General features: G+C 38.0%; 1 protein-coding gene across 1 annotated transcript in view; it reads left to right on the top strand.

Annotated features, from left to right (window-relative positions):
• The window catches only part of septin12 (septin 12), an 82,522-nt gene that overhangs the window by 8,754 nt on the left and 49,385 nt on the right, over positions 1 to 24,383 (top strand). The window lies entirely within an intron of this gene.

Raw genomic sequence — 24,383 nt, 5'->3', positions numbered from 1 at the left:
ATCCCTGGCAGCCATAGCTGAGTTGCACACAGCCAGAGGCTACAGACTCAGCCCCTTCAACAGTTACATTTCTCAGGTGTGTCAATCATAATCTCATCCTATCCAGGGACGCCTACTTTAAGTACTATTAAGGATTAGTAAAATCCAGAGAAGGCCTGGAGTGTTGGAACCATAATTATGTTCTTATTTTTGGCTTTACATACCAATTGACAGAAATGAATTCAGGACTGCGGCTTAAGGATATCAAAGGCATCGGGGTGGAGTTAAGTCCCCACCATGAGCCTTACATATTAACCAGTGGTGGTTGAGTCAGGAGACATCATTATTTTTATATTAATTATCTAATATAGTCTTAAATGAAAGTGTCGTTTGAAACTTTTAAGAGCATTTATAATCTAATAGAATACTTTATAGTCATCCAAAATCAGTGGTATGAATTAGGATCATGGGGTGTGGAATGTAAATACTTAATGATACTACCAATGGCCAAATTGTTGTGATGAAGAAAGAGTAGAGTTAATAGTGGCATGCTACACCTCTGTGGAAACTATAGCAATGCCAGTACTGTCCATATTGTATCCACAAAAATTGCAATATGTTCGATATTACAGGGGCGTACCACAAACCACAAGGAATAATAATGTATTGACACATTTCAGACAAAATACATGTTGGAAAAACTGTGGGTTTGGATTGTTCTTAACACTAAGTCATATCCACGTTGTTTGCTGCTTGTTGTTGTGCTTTTGTCCGTCTTCACTTCCTAGGGTCATTTTTCCAGAGGGGACACAGTGCATTTCCTGCCCTGAGAAAAAGTGCATTAAAGTGAAAGATGTTTAGTCTTGTTGATTCTAGTTGTTGTAGATTCATCAGGTTTTGTGTCTTTACATCTGCAAGATCCCAGGCATCCAACACTCACACTGCTTCGTTTGTCTGCAACGTAAACGTGACCTCATTCACGCAGGGTGATTTATAAAATCCAACGTTAGTAAATGGAGCAGCAAATAGTTGCTGCCCCAGGCTTGCACCTGAGGCTGAGCTGTGTGGTGTTTACTGTCAGTTGAGCTGCAAACGTCTGTACTGATGGGTTAGTTAGAAACAGACTTCCCAATGGTCGCATCAGTTGAAGTCTGGGACACGGGCGCTGTTTGTTATGATATCTGCTTCAGGCAGTGTTTTTAAGTGGCGCTGCGTTGTCTTGTTTTTTATTTCATTTTTTCTCTCTAAATATCTAGGCGCAGTGCATGCTGATGTGGATCTTTCACAAAGCCAATGGGAAACACCCACCCATGTTTTCATCATGTTCCATCTGTATTTATTTTTTGAAAAGGGGATATATTTAGGCTTTACGTCACCTGCCCATCGTTCAGCTATATGTGGGCCTATTGATTTGCTTCCTGCGATAACAACGGAAAAGATCATTCACTGTTGTGTGCCAAACACACGACACGCTTGCAGCTGTGTTATAGCTGTCTTGGGACTTCCCAGTCTGCATAAACATTAATGTTACTGTCATAAGCTAACATGTAGTTTAATGTAACAGTATTGCTGGTATTGTGATCTATGTTAGCAAGCCTTCACATATAGTGTGCATCTAAACATATACCTGCTTAAGCACAGGTGGTCTTCCATTGGTCAAACAGATAAACCCACCCCAAACTCTTGCTATTGGTTGAACCTAATAAAATAATTTCTGGTTGGTCGAGGTCAGCAGAACAATTTTGCAGTTTGGATGGTGTCACAAACCATACAGTGTATACTTTTTGCTGAGGTAGTACCTCAGAAAATACACTTCACCCTAGCTTTTGCTTGCTTATCACAGCTTCTGTTTCATAACAGGCCAGTTATCACTTCACTTTAAATTTACTATCTAAATTCATCTGCCCCAAGAGTTTATCTTCTTCACATGACACAAAAAAACCTTCAAGAGATGTTTGACAGACTAACTCGTGTTCAGCTGTAACTCCTCATGCACTTATTAATGTTTGACACTGATGTAGGCACACACATTAAGCCTTAAAATTATCCGTCGTGTTACAGCTGGCTGTAAAGATGAAAAATGTTCTGCTAATGTGTGTTAGCTGCGTAAATTATTGTTTTGCTATCACTCCCTTTAGCTCAAAGATGTTTTGCTTCCAAGTAAAGTACATGAAAACAAAAACAGCCAAAGGCCTTTCCTCTATCTCTTTTTTCACCAGAGATGAGTGAGAGAGAGAGAGATAGAGTGAGTGAAATCAGCTTTGAAGTTGCTTATAAATACAGTAAGAGCTCCAAAACAGATGATGGTGTCTCTTCTGATACTGCCACAGCTACTTATGTGGTCAAATAAGGCATATATTCAGTCTGCTTATCTACTGGTTTTCATCATAGTATGACTTTTAAGATTTCCCCAGGTGTCTAAGTGTAATACTTGATCAGTCTCGCTGTTTTTGTCTGTCAAAGTGCTCGCTTATGCATTTCTGCAGTACTAAAATCCAGTCAAAATGAAAAAGATTTTTCATTCAAGACTTTTCAGTCGTCCTCCTCTTTATCTGCTAGGCCTTGGTTTCATGTCTCCGCATGTCTGATGTAACCCGAAAGCTCTTTGCTCCTTTTACAGCACAATTTATTCAGGATCTAATGACAATGATTTAGGGAATAAATTCTTCGCAAGCAGATGTTTAAGGCCAACCTTCCATTATCCCCTCCAGCTTAGGAAGACCTAGGAAGACCACTTTGCTTTGTAGAAGTAGTTTCGTAAATGCAATGAATTTTGGTTACTTTTTGCTTATTTTTTTTAATGGACATTTGGCCAATTTAGAGAGCACTAAATTGTCAAATTTAAATTGCAGTCTGTCCATAAAAGTGTTTCATGAAGTGACCAACCCACAATTTTATTACGAAATAGTATTTGTACTCATTTTTGTAATGTTTACGGTTTACGCTTTCCAGTCGTATCTCAGTTTCTTTTGTACTGAGACGGAAATGTGTTTCCTCAGCAGATAAGACAACATTCACGAGCAGCAGCAGTATTCATATCTTAGGCCCATAGATCACTAATGGGATTGACTTGCCTGCCTGTTTTTCAGGACATTTATCCATGTGAACCTGGTGATCTTTTCTGTGGAAGATTTGGATATATTTTCCTCACATTTAGCATAATTTATATCGCTGTCATCGATGATTTATTACCTGTGCTCACGTTTGAGGAGCTGAAGAGATGAGCGGTGTTTACAGTTTGTGTGTGTAAATGCGTACCCATTCAGCAACAGTATTTATCCCAGCTTTAAAGGAAAACACCACAGTTTTACTATGTTCTTACCTCAACTTAGATTAATTAATACATAGCCTACCTATATTTTTTCAATGCGTGCACTTTTATTCTTTGTACAGCACTTCTTGTATTTGTTGGCATTTAGCCTAGCCCCATTAATTCCTATGGATTCAAACAAAAGTTTTATTTTGTGCCACCATACTTACTCATGTAACTACTCATGTAACAGTCTTTAAATAGGGAAAACATGGAAGTGTTTGGTGGCTTCTAAATTCATCCTTGTTTGGAGCCATAAGAATGAATGGGGCTAGGCTAAATGCTAACACATTCACGAGGCGTTGTAAAAAGATTAAAAAGGACAAGTTCGGTATTTTACACTAAAAGCTCTGTATTCAGATTGTTTATGATGAAATAGAACGATTTTGATTGAAATTTGGACATATGATGCTGACCCGAGAATTTTCGGGTGTTTGTTGTATCCCCCCCACCTATAGAAGGTTTCATCGGACGCACGTGCACTGACACGATACACGTCTGGATCCAAACTTTACTTCCAGTTTCGTTTTTTAATGGTCTGACTACTTGCTAAACTGATCTCTTGAACAAATGCCTCGTCGAAAATAACAAATGTTTCGGTTTCCTAGTTAATCTATGTGTTGTTTTTTGCTTGTTATATAAATAAACTAAGTTTAAAGAACTTTGTTGTTATTTATTCTTAGCGGAGATTACCGGAAGTTACATGCAGACCACGACAGCCCCTTGTTTATGTTGTTACTGCTGAAAACGTCTATACAATGGCTGCATATAGGTGCACTGGAACAATCCTTCCTAAAATGCATTAAACGTTTGTTTACAAAGACGTGAAACTCACAGAGTGGTCAGGGGTGTTCACTGTTATGCTCACACAAAATCGCTGCAAAAGATGCTTTCCAACAGGTTTTATCATAGTTTTTGTCCAATTCCATTGAATTAGATGTATTAGATGTGCTGTGAGGTACGGTATTACTCCGCCGCCGGGAACGTTGTTTGTATTCTTGCAATTGGCAAAGGTGAATTATCGCCACCAACTGGTCTGGAGTGTCTATTATTCAAGCTCTCAACGGAAGAATATACGGGTGTGAGGCGTTTGGAAAAATAGGTCCACAAGTTTACAACGAATGCTAAAACACCTGTTGGAAAGCATCTTTTGCAACGATTTTTGTGTGAGCATATCAGTGAACACCCCTGACCACTCGATGAGTTTCACGTCTTTGTAAACGAAAGTTTAATGCATTTTAGGAAGGATTGTTAAAGTGCACCTATACAGCCATTGTAGAAGTGGGGGGTGATACAACAAACACCCGAAAATTCTCGGGCCAGCATCATATGTCCAAATTTCAGTCAAAACTGTTCTATTTCTTCATAAACAATCTGAAAACAGAGCTTTTAGTGTAACATACCGAACTTGTCCTTTAAAAGTGCACGCATTGAAAAAGATAGGTATGTAATACTTTGTCTAAGTTGAGGTAAGAACATAGTAAAATATTGAAAAACGATGGTGTTTTTCTTTAACAGATTTCAATAGAAACCATCAAGTCTAAGATCTGTTGTGTTTATTTCACATTTATACCCACGAGGCTGTTGAATGATTTATTCTGATTGGTTGAGAAATGTTTCATGGGTATGCATTATTTTTCGATAAACACACACCTGACCTGTCAAATAAATGTCTTATAATAACCACCAGAGCAATGTCTTAGCAATGTCAGTGGTACCCAAAGTATAAGCATAATAATTGACTATGGTCCTTTGAATTCTTTGAAAATAATGCCGAGCTGCTTTTCGTTGTGCCCCATTACCATCTTGGGTGTGCTTTATTTTCGAATAATTCAACGGCCTAATAATCGTCAATTATTCCTTACTTGAAGGTGTTACACGTGAATAAAGTTAAAATAAAATAAAATAACAAAAAATAAGTTAATAAAATAAACATTTATGCATTTGAGGGGTAAATAAAAAAGAGACCTCTCCTCTGGGTCACATCTAACCTCATCTAATTTTCTGAGCTAAAAATTCCTTGCTGATAACTGATGGACAAGATTTTAATTCTAGTGTTTGTCCTAACAAATCATTAGATGCGCTATACAAAATAATAAAAGAAAATTTAGAAGCAAGCACAGGTTTGATTCAGACATCCAGTTCAAGTTTAAACTTAGCCGTGATGGAGTAAACCATAAGTAGGCCTGCACACAATCTGTTTCTTGAGATTTCCACATTAAGCCGCACATTTGCAAAGTTTACATGCACCCTGGCCTTGTGGGAGCATTTTGTTTATTATTTATTATTATTAAATTATTATTATTTCGACTAAAGGTACATTCATTGTAATAATGTTTATGTCAGCTACTCAGGTGGCTTTATAACTTACTGTATAAAACAGAAGGTTGCTATTGGAAAAAAAATACTTTTATTGACTGGGATGAGTTAATTCTTAGTGGAAAAATATGTCCAGCCTGAGGGAACGTGCACACATCATCATATGCTCAGAGATGTTTAGTAGTGCTGACAGTCTGTGTAAGGGAGTCAGCGTTATTGAGTTCAGCACAATATATCACAGGACAGATATTATTAACCTGATATCGTAGATGCAAGGTTCTCTTGGAGAGCTTTGTTAAATCTGGCCCGCTTCCTAAACAAATAATGCCACAAGCTCTTAAGAGTGATATTAGTTATACTGACATTGTAGTAGTTCGCCTGTATTGAAATGTGGTTTTGGTGCTCATAAATAATTTGAATGAGTTCTCAGTGAAGCAGAAGCAAACATCTATGACAGAGTTTATGTAGATAATCCTGCTTTTGAACAAAAGTTTGGCTTTGGCACAGATGATAAGTAAACTTTCTTTTTGAAATTGTGATTTAGTTTTATAGCGTATCCATATTATATCTAGTGACATAACGGTTTGTATGTGATATGATGCATGCTGTCCAATCTGCTGATGGGCTGTGCTCAGATCACTCCAAACATGTGACAGGGAGTGAGGCCATTATTCAGGTCTTTGGACAGGATTGCTGATTTAGAAAGTGCCAACAGTAATGCATGGCAGCTGGTTTGGGGCGTTTTCGATCTGTGTTTTTCCTCTGACAAACAGGCACTGCAGTGCGAGGTGGGGGGGTTCAGTTGTGATCTTATGATTTAAGATTGGGTAAAATGCTGCAAATTTATGACTGAGACTACATCTTACCAGTTAAGAAATATTAACAATCAGATGACTCATGCCCAGTATATTTTACCAGGATACGTCTGTGTTTTACAGGGATTTAATTTATTTAGTGGCTGCACATCTTAATGCAGTTTGGAATGTAGGGTTGCATAAGTTCAGCAACTGGAGTTTATTCAAGACAGACTAAGAGCTGAAGTGTGTAATTTCTGTCATTTTCTAATAGCTGCTTTTGCATATCAGGCTAGGAACGGAGAAAGTATTTTAACATAAAAAATTGACACTTTGGATTTATGCCATGCCATTTCATGTAACTGAATCTTAACAATATGTGACCCTTTCTGTGAAATCTAGGCTAAAGGCTCATAGTCAGACATCATTTGATTTTACTCATTGATTTCACATTGATTTGACATGGCCTCACTCATGGGTTATATTTTCACACAATGTTCTTTACATTATGTAATATGATTTTATGTAGAAAACAGTAAATCACAAAAAGTGAGTTTTACAGACTAGGTGACATTGGGTCAGTGACGTTTGGGTCCGTATGGTTCAATTAAATGTAAAAGGGTTAAAATTTTTTAATAAATTTGCAGATTACTTGCTTACATTCTCTTTTTTGTGGACCAAGTCAAAAATGTATGATTTTATTTCATTTTAAAAGAATATTTGGGGGAGTATTGCAAAAATGTGGTAATCGGTCTGTGACAGTTGGTATAACTAGTATTTTTTGAATGAAAATATAAATATATATTCTTAAAAAAACGTGGAATAAAATATAATCATCTAGTTTAGTGTAATATGATTTTTTTTACATCATTTGTCAAAGATTATTTAGAACACAGAGCTGTTTTCTGCATATGTCAAGACAAATATTACAAAAATGCATTAAAATTTACATTTAGAAATAACTAATAAAATTATATTTTAAAATTATTGTTTTGTGATGATGCTTATATGCCATTGATAATTTCAGCGCTTAAAACTTTAGAGCATCATAATACACTGAAAAAAATGATTCATTCAATTTACTAAATTTCTTAAGGTAAGTGGTCGCAATCAATTTATTTAAGCTACATTTAAACAAAAGTTTTTTGTTTTGTTTTGTTTTTCTAATTTTGTTTGTTTAAATGTAGCCTAAATCAATTTATTGCGACCACTTACCTTAAAAAATTAAGTTAACGCGGGAATGAGATGTCTGTTGAAAACTCAAAATATTATTGTTAAAATACTCAGCAATAGTGTGCAACGATGAATTTGCACATGGGTTGTATAACCACATAGGGCCCTATCTTGCACCCAGCGCAATTGACTTTGTCAGTGACGCATGTATCATTCGTATTTTGCACCGGCGCACAGCGGGTTTTTCCCTCCACAGATGCACGTCGGCAAACTAGGGAATGAACATGCGCTCCCTGGGCGGTTCAGAGCAAAAAAGGAGGCGTGTTCCGGCGCAAACCATCCCTGATGCTATTTTGCAGTTGCAGAAGTCAGTGGCGCGTTGCGCGTGGTTCATTATGCTATTTTAAGGGCGCATGCTTGACCATAATGTATAGCGTGCACAACGCGCACACACTATCTAATCTACACAGATGCAACAGTTATTTTTGCAAATCATAAATTGTTACAGCATTGTGGTGATAGTTTTTATTTTTTGTGTGGCTGCGTTATTTTCATAAGTTTGTTATTTTTTGTAAATAATAATTAAAATGTTTTCATAAGAAACCTTAATGTATGTGAACTTGATTTGTAAGTGTACTTTGGGGTTGGACTTTGCTTGCGTTTCTTGGCTTTCAGCGGTGAGGGTGGACGCAGCGATGTCCTCTGCTGGCGTAAGGTCATGTGTAGAGGCAGATCCACCTCCCGTTACACGGCGTGCCCGATTTATGCTGGCAAGCTTGGGATTCCCCCGTCTCCTGACATCATTGTAGCGCGTGCGGCGCAACGGCCTGGGAATGCCAGCTGATGAGACAATTGTGCTATTTCCTCTCACGCCGGTTTAACCGACGCTGATTTGGGCAGTTCCCATCCCCATACAAAACAACTTCTCTGTCTTTGACTGCTCTTACAAGAATGTGGGTCTCCTCGGCTGTGAACCGCTCCTGGCGTGCACCTGGTAAATCCGTCATAATAATAGCAACCCGCCATGGAACTTGCGCCCTTGCGTTTAAAGGGAATGTTGGATAGCGTTCTGATTGGTTTATTTGACGTTACGCCCAAACCACACCTATGAATAATGAACCTACTTCAGACCAACCCCTTATTGATTTGCGCCTGGCGCAAGACTTATTTTTCCCGCCGGGAAAATAGCAACAGCGCCCAAGATCTGCCCACAAAGTCACTTGCACTTTGCGCTTCGCACTTGCGTTTTAGATCGTTAAAATAGGGCCCATAGGCATATAAACAACAATAAAACCTGATTTTCACAACATTGTGACTTTACATTTGAGCCAGTCATTGCATGTTGTTCAGCAGTATCTTATGGAGGCTTTCAACAACCTTTAACCACAAGTTATCATCTTACTGTATTTCAAAATTCTCAAGATGTTTACCTTTTTTTGAAACATTGGTTGATGTGCAACTTAATCCCCTTATTTGTTAGACTAAGATGTTGTTTCATTCCGAACATTTCTTTGTTGATTATCCAAGTTTGAACATCAGAGCCTTGGCTGTTCTGAGATCTGTAGCGAAATACCCGCAGAGACTCCTGAAGGCTGCTCTCATCAGTCAAACGGGCACACAGGGAAATATCATTTAAGGGCTTTATTGCCGGTCATGTTGGGTGTCAGGGATATAATCACAGAGCAGAGACTGTAATCAGAACGTTGCTGGATTGCTTTGACTGTTACGGGAACCACTCAGGTACCACCACCTCTGTGGGCAAACAGCGTTGTTACATGCCACACCTTCGTTCTACAGACATGACTCACGGGTTTGTTGACCAATCGCCTGTTTGTTATGCTTTGTGAGGCATTCTGTATTTAATCTGTGAAATATCCCGAGGGGCCAATACCGTATGATCTTTGAAGGGCCGATCTCAAACAGCAAAGAGTTTGCGCTGCACAGAGTCCATTGTTTTGACAGCTTCTCTGCGCACATTAGGTCGACTTTGATTCGAAAAGGCCATTCGCATGTGCTATTGATTGATCTTTCTCTTGGGTTTGAGTTTCCATTTCTCTTAGAGAGCTATGGGTCAAACAACAAGACCAGTTACTCTGGTTTCAAACGAGAAAAATCTCACTCTTTATTCATCTCCATTCCCGACGCTGAAGGACCTTAGATCGGTGCTTTAAATTGAGAGGTTTTGCATGATTGGCAGGCTTTGGGGTTTTTCCATCATTTTCATACCCTTTTGTGAAGTAGGGTTATTTTGACAATTGCGAAAAGAAAGTCGGGTTTTGAGTTGATAGAGCCAATTATTTATGTTAGTGTAAAGGCCTAAACAAATGGCAGTCACAGACTGTGATGGTGAGACTGTGGGAGCTGAATGTTTATTCTCCTGATCTGAAATGAAAGGCTTGGTTATATTTTTTGTAGCTGTGTTATCTTTAAAGCTATTTGACATTCTCGCTGTGTTTGTATCAGCCTTCAAGGCACCGTATCTTTAATAAACAGGAAACTGTAAACTCTAAAGTGCTCTTTCTCACTAATACTTTAGAGTGACTCATCCGTTATAAGGGGTGTTATGTTCTCATTTTGACAGTTAGCTACCCCCCTAAATATATACTCTGTTGTACAGAAAGAGCTCTGAAGATTATAACATTACATTGCCTAAGGAATGAAGTAATAACCAAGAGATAGATGTTAATGCTCTTAAAGTTCATGAGACTTACTTACATAAGATCTTCTGTTTCATTAAAGTTTTAACTTTGTCCCAGGAGTTCCCATAATTACTAGTGAAAAATAAAAATATACACGTGTTTTAGGCTGCATGAGAAATTGCGTGTTATTTCTTCTGAAACTCGTACATGTGAGATTGCTAGACTATTTTTTCTAATGAAAAATCTGTAAAGTCTTCATTTTCCTTCAATTTAATATCATTAATGTTTAGAGAAACAATAAATATAATAAAGTGTTCTCATTTGGATAGTTTTTCGTTTAAAGGTGCAGTGTGTAATTTTTAGAAGGATCTCTTGATAGAAATGCAAAATATTTATAAAACTATATTATCAGGGGTATATAAAGACCTTTTATAATGAACCATTATGTGTTTATTACCTTAGAACGAGACCTTTTTATCTACATATACCGAGGGTCCCCTTACATGGAAGTCACCATTTTGTGCCACCATTTTTCTACAGAAGCCCTTTAAGGTGCAGTGTGTAATTTTTAGAAGGATCTCTTGACAGAAATGCAAATTAATATACAAAACTATATTATCAGTGGTGTATAAAGACCTTTCATAATGAACCGTTATGTTTTTATTACCTTAGAATGAGACGTTTTTATCTACATACCCAGTGGGTCCCCTTACATGGAAGACGCCATTTTGTGCCGCCATGTTTTTTACAGAAGCTCTTAACAGACACTTTTTAATAAGTTATCTTCACCGGTGATATGTTTGTCCTGTGGCGGCTACCGTAGCTTCTCTATGCATTTCAAAAGCGAAGGGTGAGCTGTAAACTGAGTTGTTAGTTGCAATTTGCAACCTCACCACTAGATGCCACTAAAATTTACACACTGCACCTTTAATAGATTTGTGCCACTGTTGCACATATACTTGAAGCAAAACCTGCATCTTAAAGGGATAGTTCACCCAAAAATGAAAATAATGTCATTAATGACTCACCCTCATGTCGTTCCAAGACCTCCGTTTATCTTCAGAACACAGTTTAAGATGTCTTCTATTTAGTCCGAGAGCTTTCTGACCCTCCATTGAAAATCTATGTACGGTATACTGTGTCCATGTCCAGAAAGGTAATAAAAACATCATCAAAGTAGTCAATATGACATCAGTGGGTCAGTTAGAATGTATTGAAGCATCGAAAATACATTTTGGTCCAAAAATGACCACTTTATTCAGCATTGTCTTCTCTTCCACGTCTGTTTTAAAGCGCATACGCGAGACTAAAGTCACGTGACTGCAGTGATGTGGATGACGTATCATCCTCAGGCATGTTTGCGAAGTTTTATTTTTTCAAACTTACAGCGTGCGTCTCCCTCAGACTGTAAACAAAACCCGGGCGCAAAAAAACAGCCGGGGTGCACCAGATAACACGTCAGCCGCGTCGTACATCATCCTCGTCACTGCTGAAGTCATAATTTTTGTTCTTTTTGGACCAAAGTATGTTTTCAATGCTTCAACACATTCTTAGTGACCCACTGATAGCCTACTGTACATGGACTACTTTAATGATGTTTTTATTACCTTTCTGGACAGTATACCATACATAGATTTTCAAGGAAGGGTCAACAAGCTCTCAGACTAAATATAAAACATCTTAAACTGTGTTCCGAAGATAAACAGAGGTCTTAAGAGTTTGGAATGACATGAGGGTGAATCATTAATGACATTATTTTCATTTTTGGGTGAACTATCCCTTTAAGAACCACCACCACCAGCTTAATCTAGTATGCCAGATTAAGTATGCATGCTTTATCCTCGACAACCTAGCACACAGACGGGAAACGGAGGTGTTTAAATTGCTTTTAACACTAAACATTTTGTTGGTGTAAATGTAGTGATTTACATAATTCCTTTAGTGTATCAGGTGCTACAACAACAGTGTATGCAAATATATGGGGAGCCATTTGTTCCCTTTGTTTTACTATTAGCAAGCAAGAAAGAGCTCTCCACGCATTCGAGGCGTTATATCAAGTTACAAGAAAGCTTCAACACATACTTCACCAGTTCCCACATAGATCCAGCTGTCTTGATGCACAAAATCTTATTGTGCTGAATTGAAAAAGATTTCCCGGGGGCATCTGGAATCTGCCATCACATCACAGAGGAGGTTTTATATGCCGTTTATGCCGTAAACAAGCGTCTCTTTGTCCAAATGACCCGCTGTTTGCATGAAGCCAATACTTCCTCAGCACCTGATACGTCTGCGTGTGCCAGATGATAATACTAATATTTGGAATCTCTGCACATACAGTACTGTCATTCATAAGTACCCTTAGGGAAAAGTCGTAAATGAAATTTCTTCAGTATCTCAACTATTTCTCCTAGACAGTAATAAGATGACATTGAAAGTCAATGTAAATTGCTCGATGTAATGTCTGCGAAAAAAACCCTTGTCTCATTTGTATCTCTGGTAGAATTTTAGAAGATATCTTAACACTCTATCAGACTATAGACCTTTTGCGTGTTTGCAAACAGAGATGATGTTTTTTGTGGGCGGAGCCCAACTGGTGGCAGAAAGTGAATGCTTCTCAATAGCTGTGTGAAGTGTTTTAGCATTAAACTGTGATTTTTTTGGATCCGATGATCTGTAGAAGTCTGTTTCCCCTATATTTCTCTTAAGTGTAATGCTTCTTATAACGTTTTGACCAAGTTACGTTTATTTTTTAAATAAATTAAAAGTTTAAATGGCTTGGCTACTAATTGTGTGCATGTATGTAATGTATATGTATTGTTCTTTATTGGTAAATCAATTATTTTTACAGTATGAATTGCTAAAGTACTTATAAGAGCAATACTATCATGTTTCTGTATAATCATTTATTAAATATTTCATCATTTCCTGTTTTCAATTTCTTCCTTATATTTTTAGCCTACGTGTTTGATCTAAAACTATTATGTTTACATACAAATTAATTTGTATAGGCCTGTTTATATACTATTAACACTTTACATTTTGTGCGTGTGTGCTATGTTTATATATTTATTAGTAAACATCATAATTTAGAACAAACAGGAAGAAGACATAGGCTAAGATATAAGGTAAAAAGAAGTAATAGAAAACGAAAAAAATACGAAAACTTTAATAAAAGGATAATATTATTGATATTATGAACTAAATCAAATCTTTAATCTTTCTAAATAAATTATAAACGTAACGTGATGAAAACGCTATAAGAAACACATAGAGGGATCAGAATTCGACAGGAAACCGGATATCTTCTCTAATTATTTTCTATTCTAATTATTAAAAGATTTTCTTAGATTATTAAAAACCTGTCCGGTTGAGGGCTTATTGCAACCATAAACACCTACGTTTATCTTCAAATGGTGTCTTTGACGACGGTATACTATAAAAATGAAGGTCATCTATTTTGGCATTCCTATTCTGACACTCAACAGCACAACAAGACATTTTCTAGTGAGTTATATTGTTCGTTTCACTCGTGTCTCATTCATTTCCACTGTTTTTCTGCCAACACATTGGGCGCGTGACGTAACTGTGACGTCGACTCGCAAAAGGTCTATACTCACTTTTGCAAAAATCCCAAAGATTTTAAACAGTTCTTATCCGATCATAACCAAATGAATCTCAGCTATTTATCCACATTAATTTTAAGTTCATATTAGTATCTCAAATATTGGTACCAAATGTATGCATATCTTTACCTAATGGTACATATTGGGACATTTTTAAAGGGTACATATTTTGACAATTATTTTTGCAGTAAAACTGTCTGATTTTGTGTGTATGTTTTATGAATGAATTCTAGAAGATGCATCTCTGACAAAGATGATGATATTTGCGACATAACTGACATTAAACCTAATGGTTTAATGTGGGAAGCTACTTCGGTTTACACAGATACCGATAGAAAGTTCCTTATCACAGCCATGACAGATAGCAGAGAAGCTCCAGTACTAATCTAGCTAATGCTAAGCATCTGTTTTCCTCCATTGATATTGATAGGCTTACGTTTTTGGGATGAGAGGTGCATCAGCTGTTCATAATGGAAGGCTGTTTGTTTTTGTGTTTATCCTTTTTTAACAGGACGGGAACTACTCGCGAGGAAGGAAATGCCTGATCCGTGAACTAAACTAAACTTGTGTATATCCGTCTTTTGAAAGCCGTAATAAACTCACCCAAGTGTGTAAACATGAAAGATAAGGCTCTGCTAGGATATACTTATGCCTGCTTTTGAAATCCATTCAGTTGCCATAAAAAGCAAGCTGCGTGCCAACTCTGGCCTGCGCACCCTTTGCCGCCAACAATGCAGCATACAAATGGCCTACAGTCTGCAAGTGAGGGGGCATCGCACTGACCCACTGCTTTTTTTATACAGCCAGAAAGTCAGACATCTTTTAAAGCATGTAGGCAAAAGGCCTGTGTCAACAATGTCACGCTGCGCGAGAAGTGCATCCGTCTAACTTTAAAATTGATTAAAACGCTAAACGGCACAAATGCTGTATCGTGCCACCAATAAAATCATTTACACCCGCATGATTGCTATGACCCTCTCCAATCGTTTTACACTGCTTTTTCTAAATGGACTGGACCCAAAATGCAAAACATGCTTTGAGGGTATAAATCATTTTTAATTAGGTGAGCACTCAATTACAAAGATTGCTCTCTTAAAGTGAGTTAGGCAAATTGGTGAGGCTAATGCTCATTTCACAGGGAGATTAAGTGGGGCGACACGGGGTGTTCACCCTTCTGTCTGGAGATAAGGACAGCAGGCACCCTGCTGAGGACAACAGGATGAGGGACAACAGGGGATGGGATCAGAAAGAAAAAAGGTTGTTTGAATCTTTGAGTACAGGGGTGTTTGATAAGATATGGACGTCATGGGCCTCCTTTTTTAAAGTAGTAGTTCTGGCAGATAAAATGTGTCTTTTAACAAACCTAGTGTTTGTTTGTTTTTAAATGTAGGACCTATTTAGTAATCATGCAACTTACATTTAAAAAAAAAAGATTTCCTAGAAGGTGGCACGGTTCTGCACATACAGCTGATGTCTCTGAAAAAGATTTTTCTCTTTTTGATGACAAGTTATTCTCTTCTGTTATGTAAGACTAGAGGAGAGTCTGAAAAGCGTAGTGAATTCATTAACTGTCAGAGATTTAAACAGCATCTGGTGATGAGATCCTGTTATTGTTGGTGTAAAGGAAAGCTTTACAAGTCCTTGAACATTGACTGGAGCTGTCCGGTCAGCCAGCTGAGTGGAAACGGAATAAGGATGTGATCGTCACGTTAAACAACGACTCCAAGCAGGAAACGGTTACAATAGAATAAAACGTTCTCTTATGTAATATTTTAAATGTCAATCATTAGTAATGTAATCACACACATTCATAATCATTATAGTTTCAGGCTGTCAAAACAAACTCACACCAAATGTTTGATCTGCGGGTCCTTTAGAAATTATATTGTTGTGTGAGCTTTAAATGCACAAGGGCCAGAGAGGAGACTGAAAGGCTTCTCAGGAAAAAAATGATTGACAGTTAGGAAATAAATCAAAACAAATATAAATACGTACACTGGAAACATGTCTTACTTTTTTTAATGTGGTTCACACATGAATATATAAATAACACATGCATACGCTGATTAGCTTTAATGTATTTATTACCAAATAAAACCAAATAAAACACAAACTTTTTTATACTACAAAACGTTTGTACAACATGAAATAAACACAAAATAAACATCCAGTTAAAGTAAAGTGCAGTAATTTACTACAGTGTTAGGATTATATAAAAATCATAGATTAAAATATACACTCACCTAAAGGATTATTAGGAACACCTGTTCAATTTCTCATTAATGCAATTATCTAATCGACCAATCACATGGCAGTTGCTTCAATGCATTTAGGGGTGTAGTCCTGTTCAAGACAATCTCCTGAACTCCGAATGTCAGAGTAAGAAAGAAAGGTGATTTAAACAATTTTGAATCTGCTCAGTTACTGGGATTTTCACGCACAACCATTTCTAGCGTTTACAAAGAATGGTGTGAAAAGGGAAAAACATCCAGTATGCGGCAGTCCTGTGGGCGAAAATGCCTTGTTGATGCTAGAGGTCAGAGAAGAATGGGCCGACTGATTCAAGCTGATAGAAGAGCAACTTTGACTGAAATAACCACTCAATACAACCGAGGTATGCAGCAAAGCATTTGTGAATCCACAACACGCACAACATTGAGGCAGATGGGCTACAACACTCATCTCCACTACAAATAGGAAAAATAGGCTACAATTTGCACGAGCTCACCAAAATTGGACAGTTGAAGACTGGAAAAATGTTGCCTGGTCTGACGAGTCTCGATTTCTGTTGAGACATTTAGGTGGTAGAGTCAGAATTTGGCGTAAACAGAATGAGAACATAGATCCATCATGCCTTGTTAGCACTGTGCAGGCTGGCGGTGGTGGTGTTATGGTGTGGGGGATGTTTTCTTGGCACGCTTTAGGCCCCTTAGTACCAATTGGGCATCCTTTAAATGCCACGGCCTACCTGAGAATTGTTTTTTAACGTGTCCATCCCTTTATGACCACCCTCTGATGGCTACTTCCAGCAGGATAATGCTGGAAGTTAAAATTATAATATCAAATAAAAAACTTCATATGAATAATAAAGATATATAAATTAATGAGACAAAAAATGGCAGTTAGAGGGATTATTTGACACCGCAGCTGAACTGAAACAGTGGCAAATTTCAAAAGGACTTCCTTCGGCGGTGTACACGCTGCTGACCGCCCGCTGATCACCTGGAACTCGCATAACCAAAAGACGTCAGAGGAAATTTTAATATAGGTGCTATCTTTACAAACTGACTACATATTTGAAGTTTACTCATCTATATTCTCTAAAAAAATTCTTTAAAACTACATTTTATGACACAGAACGAGTAATATTTTGAATATTGTGCAAGTTTTAAGCTCCATTGCCATTAAGGCAAAATGCATTCTGGGAAACTTGGCTGTCATAAGTCCACACAAGTCACCTTTTGATACATCCTCGATAAAATGGGCGGATCAAGAAGAAATCCGTGATGTTATTTGAACTTGGCTTGATGTGAACTTGGATTTGGACTGATAACGTTTCACAAGTCCACAAGAACACAGGTACAGACAAGAACGCATATTGAAAAATGCCTTTGTTGTTGCAGTAGTAACAAAGAAGCAGAAGATTTTGCTTTTTTAATATTATAGACTCACTACCTTCTGCAGTACAAACACATGCATGTAGTCCACCATGCTGTTATGTGATATAGCGTTGTCGGACTAGGGTCAAGACATAGGGTGATGATGACATCATCATTTCACAAAAATAGGCAGATTTGGCTATACACACCAAACGGCAAGGTTGCTGTTTTCAGATTTATCCACTCTATGTTATGGTTTCAAAAAACAAAAAATAAAATGTGGTTTTAGGCTCCCAAAACGGCTAAACATGTCTCAGTGTGGACGGGCTCTTCTTAATCTGTTATGTCTTTTGCTTTTTTAAATTCTATATCTTGTTTCAAGCATTTGTAGATATTTGTGTTGTAAAACAAGTTGCTAAAATACTAAGTAAGATTTTTGTTTTTTCCATGTACAATCGCTAGTAGTAACACAAGAAAGTAGACTACGCTTGTTACTGTGTTATTGTAGTTCATTTTTGAAGCATTTACTGTAAAAAAAATAGGTTTTACATTTACACTGTTTTTAATAAAGACACTGTGTTTAAGAAAATCTATGCTAAGATAATGTAAAGTTAACGATCTTCAACTCAGAAACTAAAATACAAATTTACATTCCCAAGGTTGAAAGTTAAATCTGCTCTAGAGAAACATAAACTTTAAAAGTGCACCTATAGAGCAAAGCTTTTAAAAGTCTGTGTACCATTGCTCCAAGAACCGCCTTACGCAAACACGGTGGGCATGTGAGACCGGAGCACTAGCCATGTCACTCTTGCATGCTTATAAAAAGTCAGTGTTTGTCCTCCTGTTGCTGAGATTGCATCTGTTTCTGGAGCCCATAAGGAAGATGATCTGTCACCCATTACATGAGTCATAGAGTTACACTTTAAATCTGTCAGGTGGATCGACAATGTTCATACATTATGCAAATCCTTGTACATAATATTGCGTTGGTCTGGTGTTGACAAACCTTAGCACTTGACCATCAAATGTAAACCATCAAATTTGTGAGTACTTAATTTGACCATAAACTTAAACGAATCCCTCCAATGAGCCCCCAACCACACCTAGCTAGCTGGACTCTGATCTTGTGAGGTTTTCAAATATTTTTCCTGCCTCCCCTATTGACCCTTCACTCCGGCGTTTAGCCGTGATAAAGTAATTAACCATGTGTAGTAGACACGGGTTATTAGGAGCAGAGTTTAGATAAGATTTCCCTGCGAGATTTGTGATACAGGGTCTGATCTGGACGCAGCATTCCAGGCCAGGACCATCAGTATTCCCACTGTTGTGTCTGATGCCTGTAGGCATGGCAATTTGTCTCGGCTTCACCAACAAACAAGCCCAGGGGAAACGGTGCAAGGCTGGGCTTGTAACGGTGGCAAGGCTGATACGAAAGACCTAGAGTGGAAAGACTGAGGCTTTATGTAATGACTTTCTGGCCGACCCAGAAAGAAAGACGGGCGTCTGTGTTCAAATATGCATTAACGTACACCACGATCTCTCCTTTCGTTGCACACACACGGATCTACAGACTTTTTCTCTTTGATGCAAGCACAAACAGACTCAGTGATACTGTGGGAATACGGTGCTGCCTGCTCAACGCGATTCCCTGTGGTCTTTCCAATCAGTTGCTTAAAGCACAGGAAATACAGGTCAGACAGCAGATGTGCTTTCAACTATAGGACAAATCACACCCTTCTTTCAGTGTGTCAGGATCAAACGGTGTAGCCAGGGGTGCCACAATTTTGCTTTCTAAACACCTCTAACCTTTCGAGAAGGGAGAGGAAAAGAGGAAAATGGATACCGCTGTGCTGCTCCGTGCTGGAGCATTTGTGGGTTGCAGCATATACGTGTTTGTAGAAATGTGCACGAGTCAGCTTATGCGTACGTGCTTGGACATTTGTTTACATGCCGTGTACAGTCAATGACAAATGGATTCCTCCATTTTAAAGATGCATTGTGTAACTTTTAGAAAGGGTCTCTTGACAGAAATGCAACATACATAACTATATTATCAGTGGTGTATAAAGACCTCACATAATGAAATGTATTGTTTTTATTACATTGCCATTTAGTGCCGCCATATTTCTACAGTACCCCCTAAACGGACAAACTGTTCTAAAGAGCACATTTTGTCACTACGTCGTCTCAGACGATGAAGTGTTTGTCCTGTGGCGGCTACCGTAGCTTCACTATGCGTTTCAAACACAGACTGTAAAAAAAGATGGACGATGGCTGTTCGCTGTCTTCCATTGGTGAAAAGTGATGCCGTGAGTGTCCCTTTACGGCGCTGACATCTTGGGTCTTGAGTCTTCGCAGTAGCGATTTTGGGGACCAGTCCTGCGCAGTAGTGAGCAGGAAGTAAAGCTGCGAAATCAAGGCCCCGCCCTCTGAGAATGCACATATCAAAGCTGTCAATCATGACATCATACCACTGTTTTTATAACATTAAATAACTAAAAACAAATTTATTTTAAAAACAAACCCTTGAATTTACATCAGCGTGATAAAAACTACAGTAAATGACAAAAAGATAATTGAAGTGTAATTAAATTTAGTTGAACTCAAGTCCCATTAAATAACGGGGGAGGTGGGGTTTAGGACCTATACCAGGACCAGTCACTGGGGGGCGATCGAGATGTTTTGGCTTCACTTTTCAGGGCTTGTGTGGCACGCTTGGTTTCGAAAGTGAGGGGTGAGTTGTGGACTGAGCCGTTGGTTGCAATTTGCAATCGCACCGCTAAATGCCTCCAAAAATCTACACACTGACCCTTAAAGGCGATGTGCATGATTAAAAAAACACTTTGGAAAAGGGAGTTGGGCCGAGTACCAAAACACACTTGTAGCCAATCAGCAGTAAGGGGCATGTCTACTAACTGGCATCTTTGCCTGGGTTGCGTATTTGTGGGGCGGGTCTGTTAAAAGAAGATCCAGATTCTATTGGGGTAGTGGCGTGTTTGTTTAGGTGATTTCAAATATCAACATTGGCTTTCAGAAATCATTCACCCCACCTTTAAATTAACTGTAAAAAAAGTAATGTGTGAGCAATTCCATGCAAATTCCAGGCCATTTCCGACTTTTTAAAAATTATTTTTCAGTTAGGTTAGGTAGGGACAGACTTCAGAAAAGTTACATCCATAAAGTTGTTTTCCTCATTTGCACACACAAATTTTTTTAAATAAAATAAATATTGGAACACATGGAACATTTCTTAACCAATCAGAATAAAGCATTCAACAGGCCCATGGTATAAAAAATGTAATGAAGAGTTTGGTTCCAAAACGAGAGAACTTTTCTTTAATGAGAAAATTGTTTGTCGTTACTTTTTTTTTTTTACTGAAAATGTCCCATCATTACGTTGAATTTGCTTGTGTGTGTATGTGGAGTTTCATTATACCATTTATACCACTTTCAACTAAATTAAGTTGACTTAAAATGTGGAGTCGTGGAACCATCAAGTAAAAAATAAGAAAACATCTTTCTTAAATGGACATTCCACTTTTTTGAAAATATACTCATTTTCCAGCTCCCCTACGGTTAAACATTTGATTCTAGTTTTGGAATCCATTCAGCTGATCTCCGGGTCTGGCGTTAGCATTTTTAGCATAGCTTAGCACAATCCATTGAATCTGATTAGACCATTAGCATCGCGCTAAAAAACCCCAAAGAGTTTTAATATTTTTCCTATTTAAAACTTGACTCTTCTGTAGTTACATTGTGTACTAAGACTGAGAGAAAATTAAAAATTGATTTTCTAGGCAGATATGGCTAGGAACTATACTCTCATTCTGGCGTAATAATCAAGGACTTTGCAGCTGTAACATGGCTGCAGCGGGCGTGGTGATGTTGCGCACTGCCCGAAAGTGGTCCCCTTGGTTACTTTCAATAGCAGGGGACTATTTTCAGTCAGTGCGTAATATGACTAACAATAACTACAAAAGAGTCCAGTTTTAAATAGGAAACATATCAAAACTCTTTGGTTATTTGTTAGCGTGATGCTAATGGTCTAATCCGAATCAATGGATTGTGCTTATGCTAAAAGCGCAAGCACCAGACCCGGAGATCCGCTGAATGATAATAATAATAATACATTTTATTTATAAAGCACTTTTCATAAAAGAATCTCAAAGTGCTATGGAGTCCAAAACGGTAAAAAACAAATTATTAATTCTAGGGGAGCTGGAATATTAGCATATTTTCAAAAAACTGAAATGTCCCTTTAAATGCATACGAATAAACATCTTAATTATTGCAAATGTTTTTTCGAATGCATTTTACACCTTGACATTTTTTACTTTTTTACTCCAAAGCAAAAACTTTGAAAATGAAAATCATAAAAGAGGTATTGTTCAAGCATAGAACTATGTTCAGGCATTGTCTGTGAAAAATTTTTTCAATGCATTGTTTGTAGGTTTGTGTTTATGTGTCTACAAGCAGAACAGGAAGAAAAGACTAACTTAAGCACATCACAGTGTGATGATGTGCTGCCTGACTCAGGCATCTCTCTCTCTCTCTCTCTCTCTCTCTCTCTCTCTCTCTCTCTCTCTCTCTCTCTCTCTCTCGTCCTGGTTCTCCTCTTCTATGACAACAGCAACATAATTACATTCTCTGATGATGACACACTCATTGCGACTGGCCTACATCGTATTGGATAATAACTGCAGCTTTAAAAAGAAGATTGATGGTTTGATGGATGGTTTCTAATTTTTCGTTTTCATTAGCTGTTGTTTTTTTCTTATATAGATTCTCCTCCACTGAGACTGCAGTATCTTTCTTTGTTTGATTGAACAGTTACTGAATCAAGCACTAGGGGGTAGCAAAGTTCTCATGTCAGATTAACCCATCTGATTGAAATGCTTTATTCTAAAAGAGTCATTTACACATTGAAGTGAAAACACGCTTCCCCTCATTCTTCTAGAGTGATGCTAATACGGTTACAAAAAAAGCTGTAATCACGAACGGCACTTTGAGAGCCGCACTCTTTTCGTGCCAATTTACACATCATACTAAAAGATGCTTATTTGCTTTTATTTCACTTTAAACAGGCCTCTTTAATCGCATAAAAACAATAATTAAGAGTCAATTGTTGCCAAGTGCCTGGAGCAGAATTAGAAATGGAGAATAAAGCAGTGATTTTATCAGCCCAGCAGCATACTGACTTGCTAACAGACTGTGATTGTTGCATTGAGAGCAAACAGGAGCTCTCATTCTCACTGGTGTTAAGCACCATGCCGGTCAAATCTCCTTTGATCCGTGTAGATGCCCGATCTTTAGTGACCCCTATAGAAGCCCTGCTTCACATCGTGGGATAAGGGTGGGATTGTAAAATGCTGATGTTGCAGGGCAGCTCGTCTGGAATACGTCCCCGTGCAAATGAGCGGTTAACTTTCACATTAGCACCGATTAGGAGTACAAATAAGATCCTTGTGTCACTAATAGAGGGCTTTTGGAAACGATGACCTTCTTAAAAGTCACAGCTCTGTTCTTTTCAGCTGATGTGAATGCGATCATATTTTGGTTAGGCACATGACTGGTTGCTCGTGTTACTTTTGCTGACACAGATGTTTTTTTCATGCAGTTTACATAAATAGGCCTATAGTGTAACAAGTACAAGTAGTAGTAGTTTTTATAGTATGCGCTTTTGAAATTTTTTATTTTTATTTTTTACCTTTTGGTTCTTACATTTATTCTTTTAAATGTATGCATTTAAGTTGAGTGGTTGTTTCTAGAAACATACTTGAAAAAATATACACCTGTGTAAGTTAAAGGATTAGTCCATTTTTTTTTTAAATCCAGATAATTTACTCAGCACCATGTCATCCAAAATGTTGATGTCTTTCTTTGTTCAGTCGAGAAGAAATTATGTTTTTTTGAGGAAAACATTGCAGGATTTTTCTCATTTTAATGGACTTTAATAGAGCCCAACAGAACTTCTTCAACAGAGTTTCAAAGGACTCTAAACGCTCCCAAACGAGGCGTAAGAGTCTTATCTAGCGAAACGATTGTCATTTTTGACAAGAAAAATAACAAATATGCACTTAAACCACAACTTCTCGTCTATCTCCGGTCATGTGACGCACCAGTGCGACCTCACGTAAATACGTCATCACGACAAGAGGTCACAGAGGACGAATGCGAAACTCCGCCCCAGTGTTAACAAGTGTGTAGAAAGAGGACCGTTCCGACGTTGTTGTATGTGGAATGATACAAATTAATGTCTTTGTGTTAGTTTATTGTTTAAAATGGTCCGCAAATGTGCGTTTTATATATGTAACACGTGACCTTTCAACGTCATTACGCATTTACCCGAGGCTGGCGCTTTTCAGGACCAGAGATAGACGAGAAGTTGTGGTTTAAAAGTGCATTTTTTTTTTCTTGTCAAAAATGACAATCGTTTCGCTAGGGGTGGGCAATAAACCGGTATGATAGTAATTACCCAGACAGCAATTTAGCTCTTACCGACGTTGGGGCGCATGTACTTGCCCGACATAAAGTGCCTCGGTGAGATGTCTTATGGAGATCGGTAGCTAATAGGCAAGACATCGGGAAGATGGTGGCATTAGAATGATCGCCGACCGTGAGCCAACGTAAACCCGCCCTAATTATTATGACCTATATGCGGCGCGATCCGCTTCGCTCTCCCACTGAACACAGCTGATTTTCGGCTGCATCGCTGAAAACGTCAAGGCATGCTTATAAAGCAGCTGTTCCAGTGTTAAAGGGAGCGAGGCGTCAGGATCCCACCGTTATATAATTGATTTGTTTAGGCCAGGGGTCTCCATGGTGCCAGCACATTCTATTAGTCTCAATTGTAATATTTATTTATTACATACATATGTTTTATATTAACTTGGCTTGGTTTACGTATGTTAACATATTAAACAATACTAAAACATATCAAAAAGTAA

This window comes from Misgurnus anguillicaudatus, chromosome 19, assembly GCF_027580225.2.
Source record: "Misgurnus anguillicaudatus chromosome 19, ASM2758022v2, whole genome shotgun sequence".
Classification (NCBI taxonomy): Eukaryota; Metazoa; Chordata; class Actinopteri; order Cypriniformes; family Cobitidae; genus Misgurnus; species Misgurnus anguillicaudatus.
The sequence above is the reverse complement of the archived record's forward strand: the minus strand, read 5'-3'. Positions and strand labels throughout refer to the sequence as shown.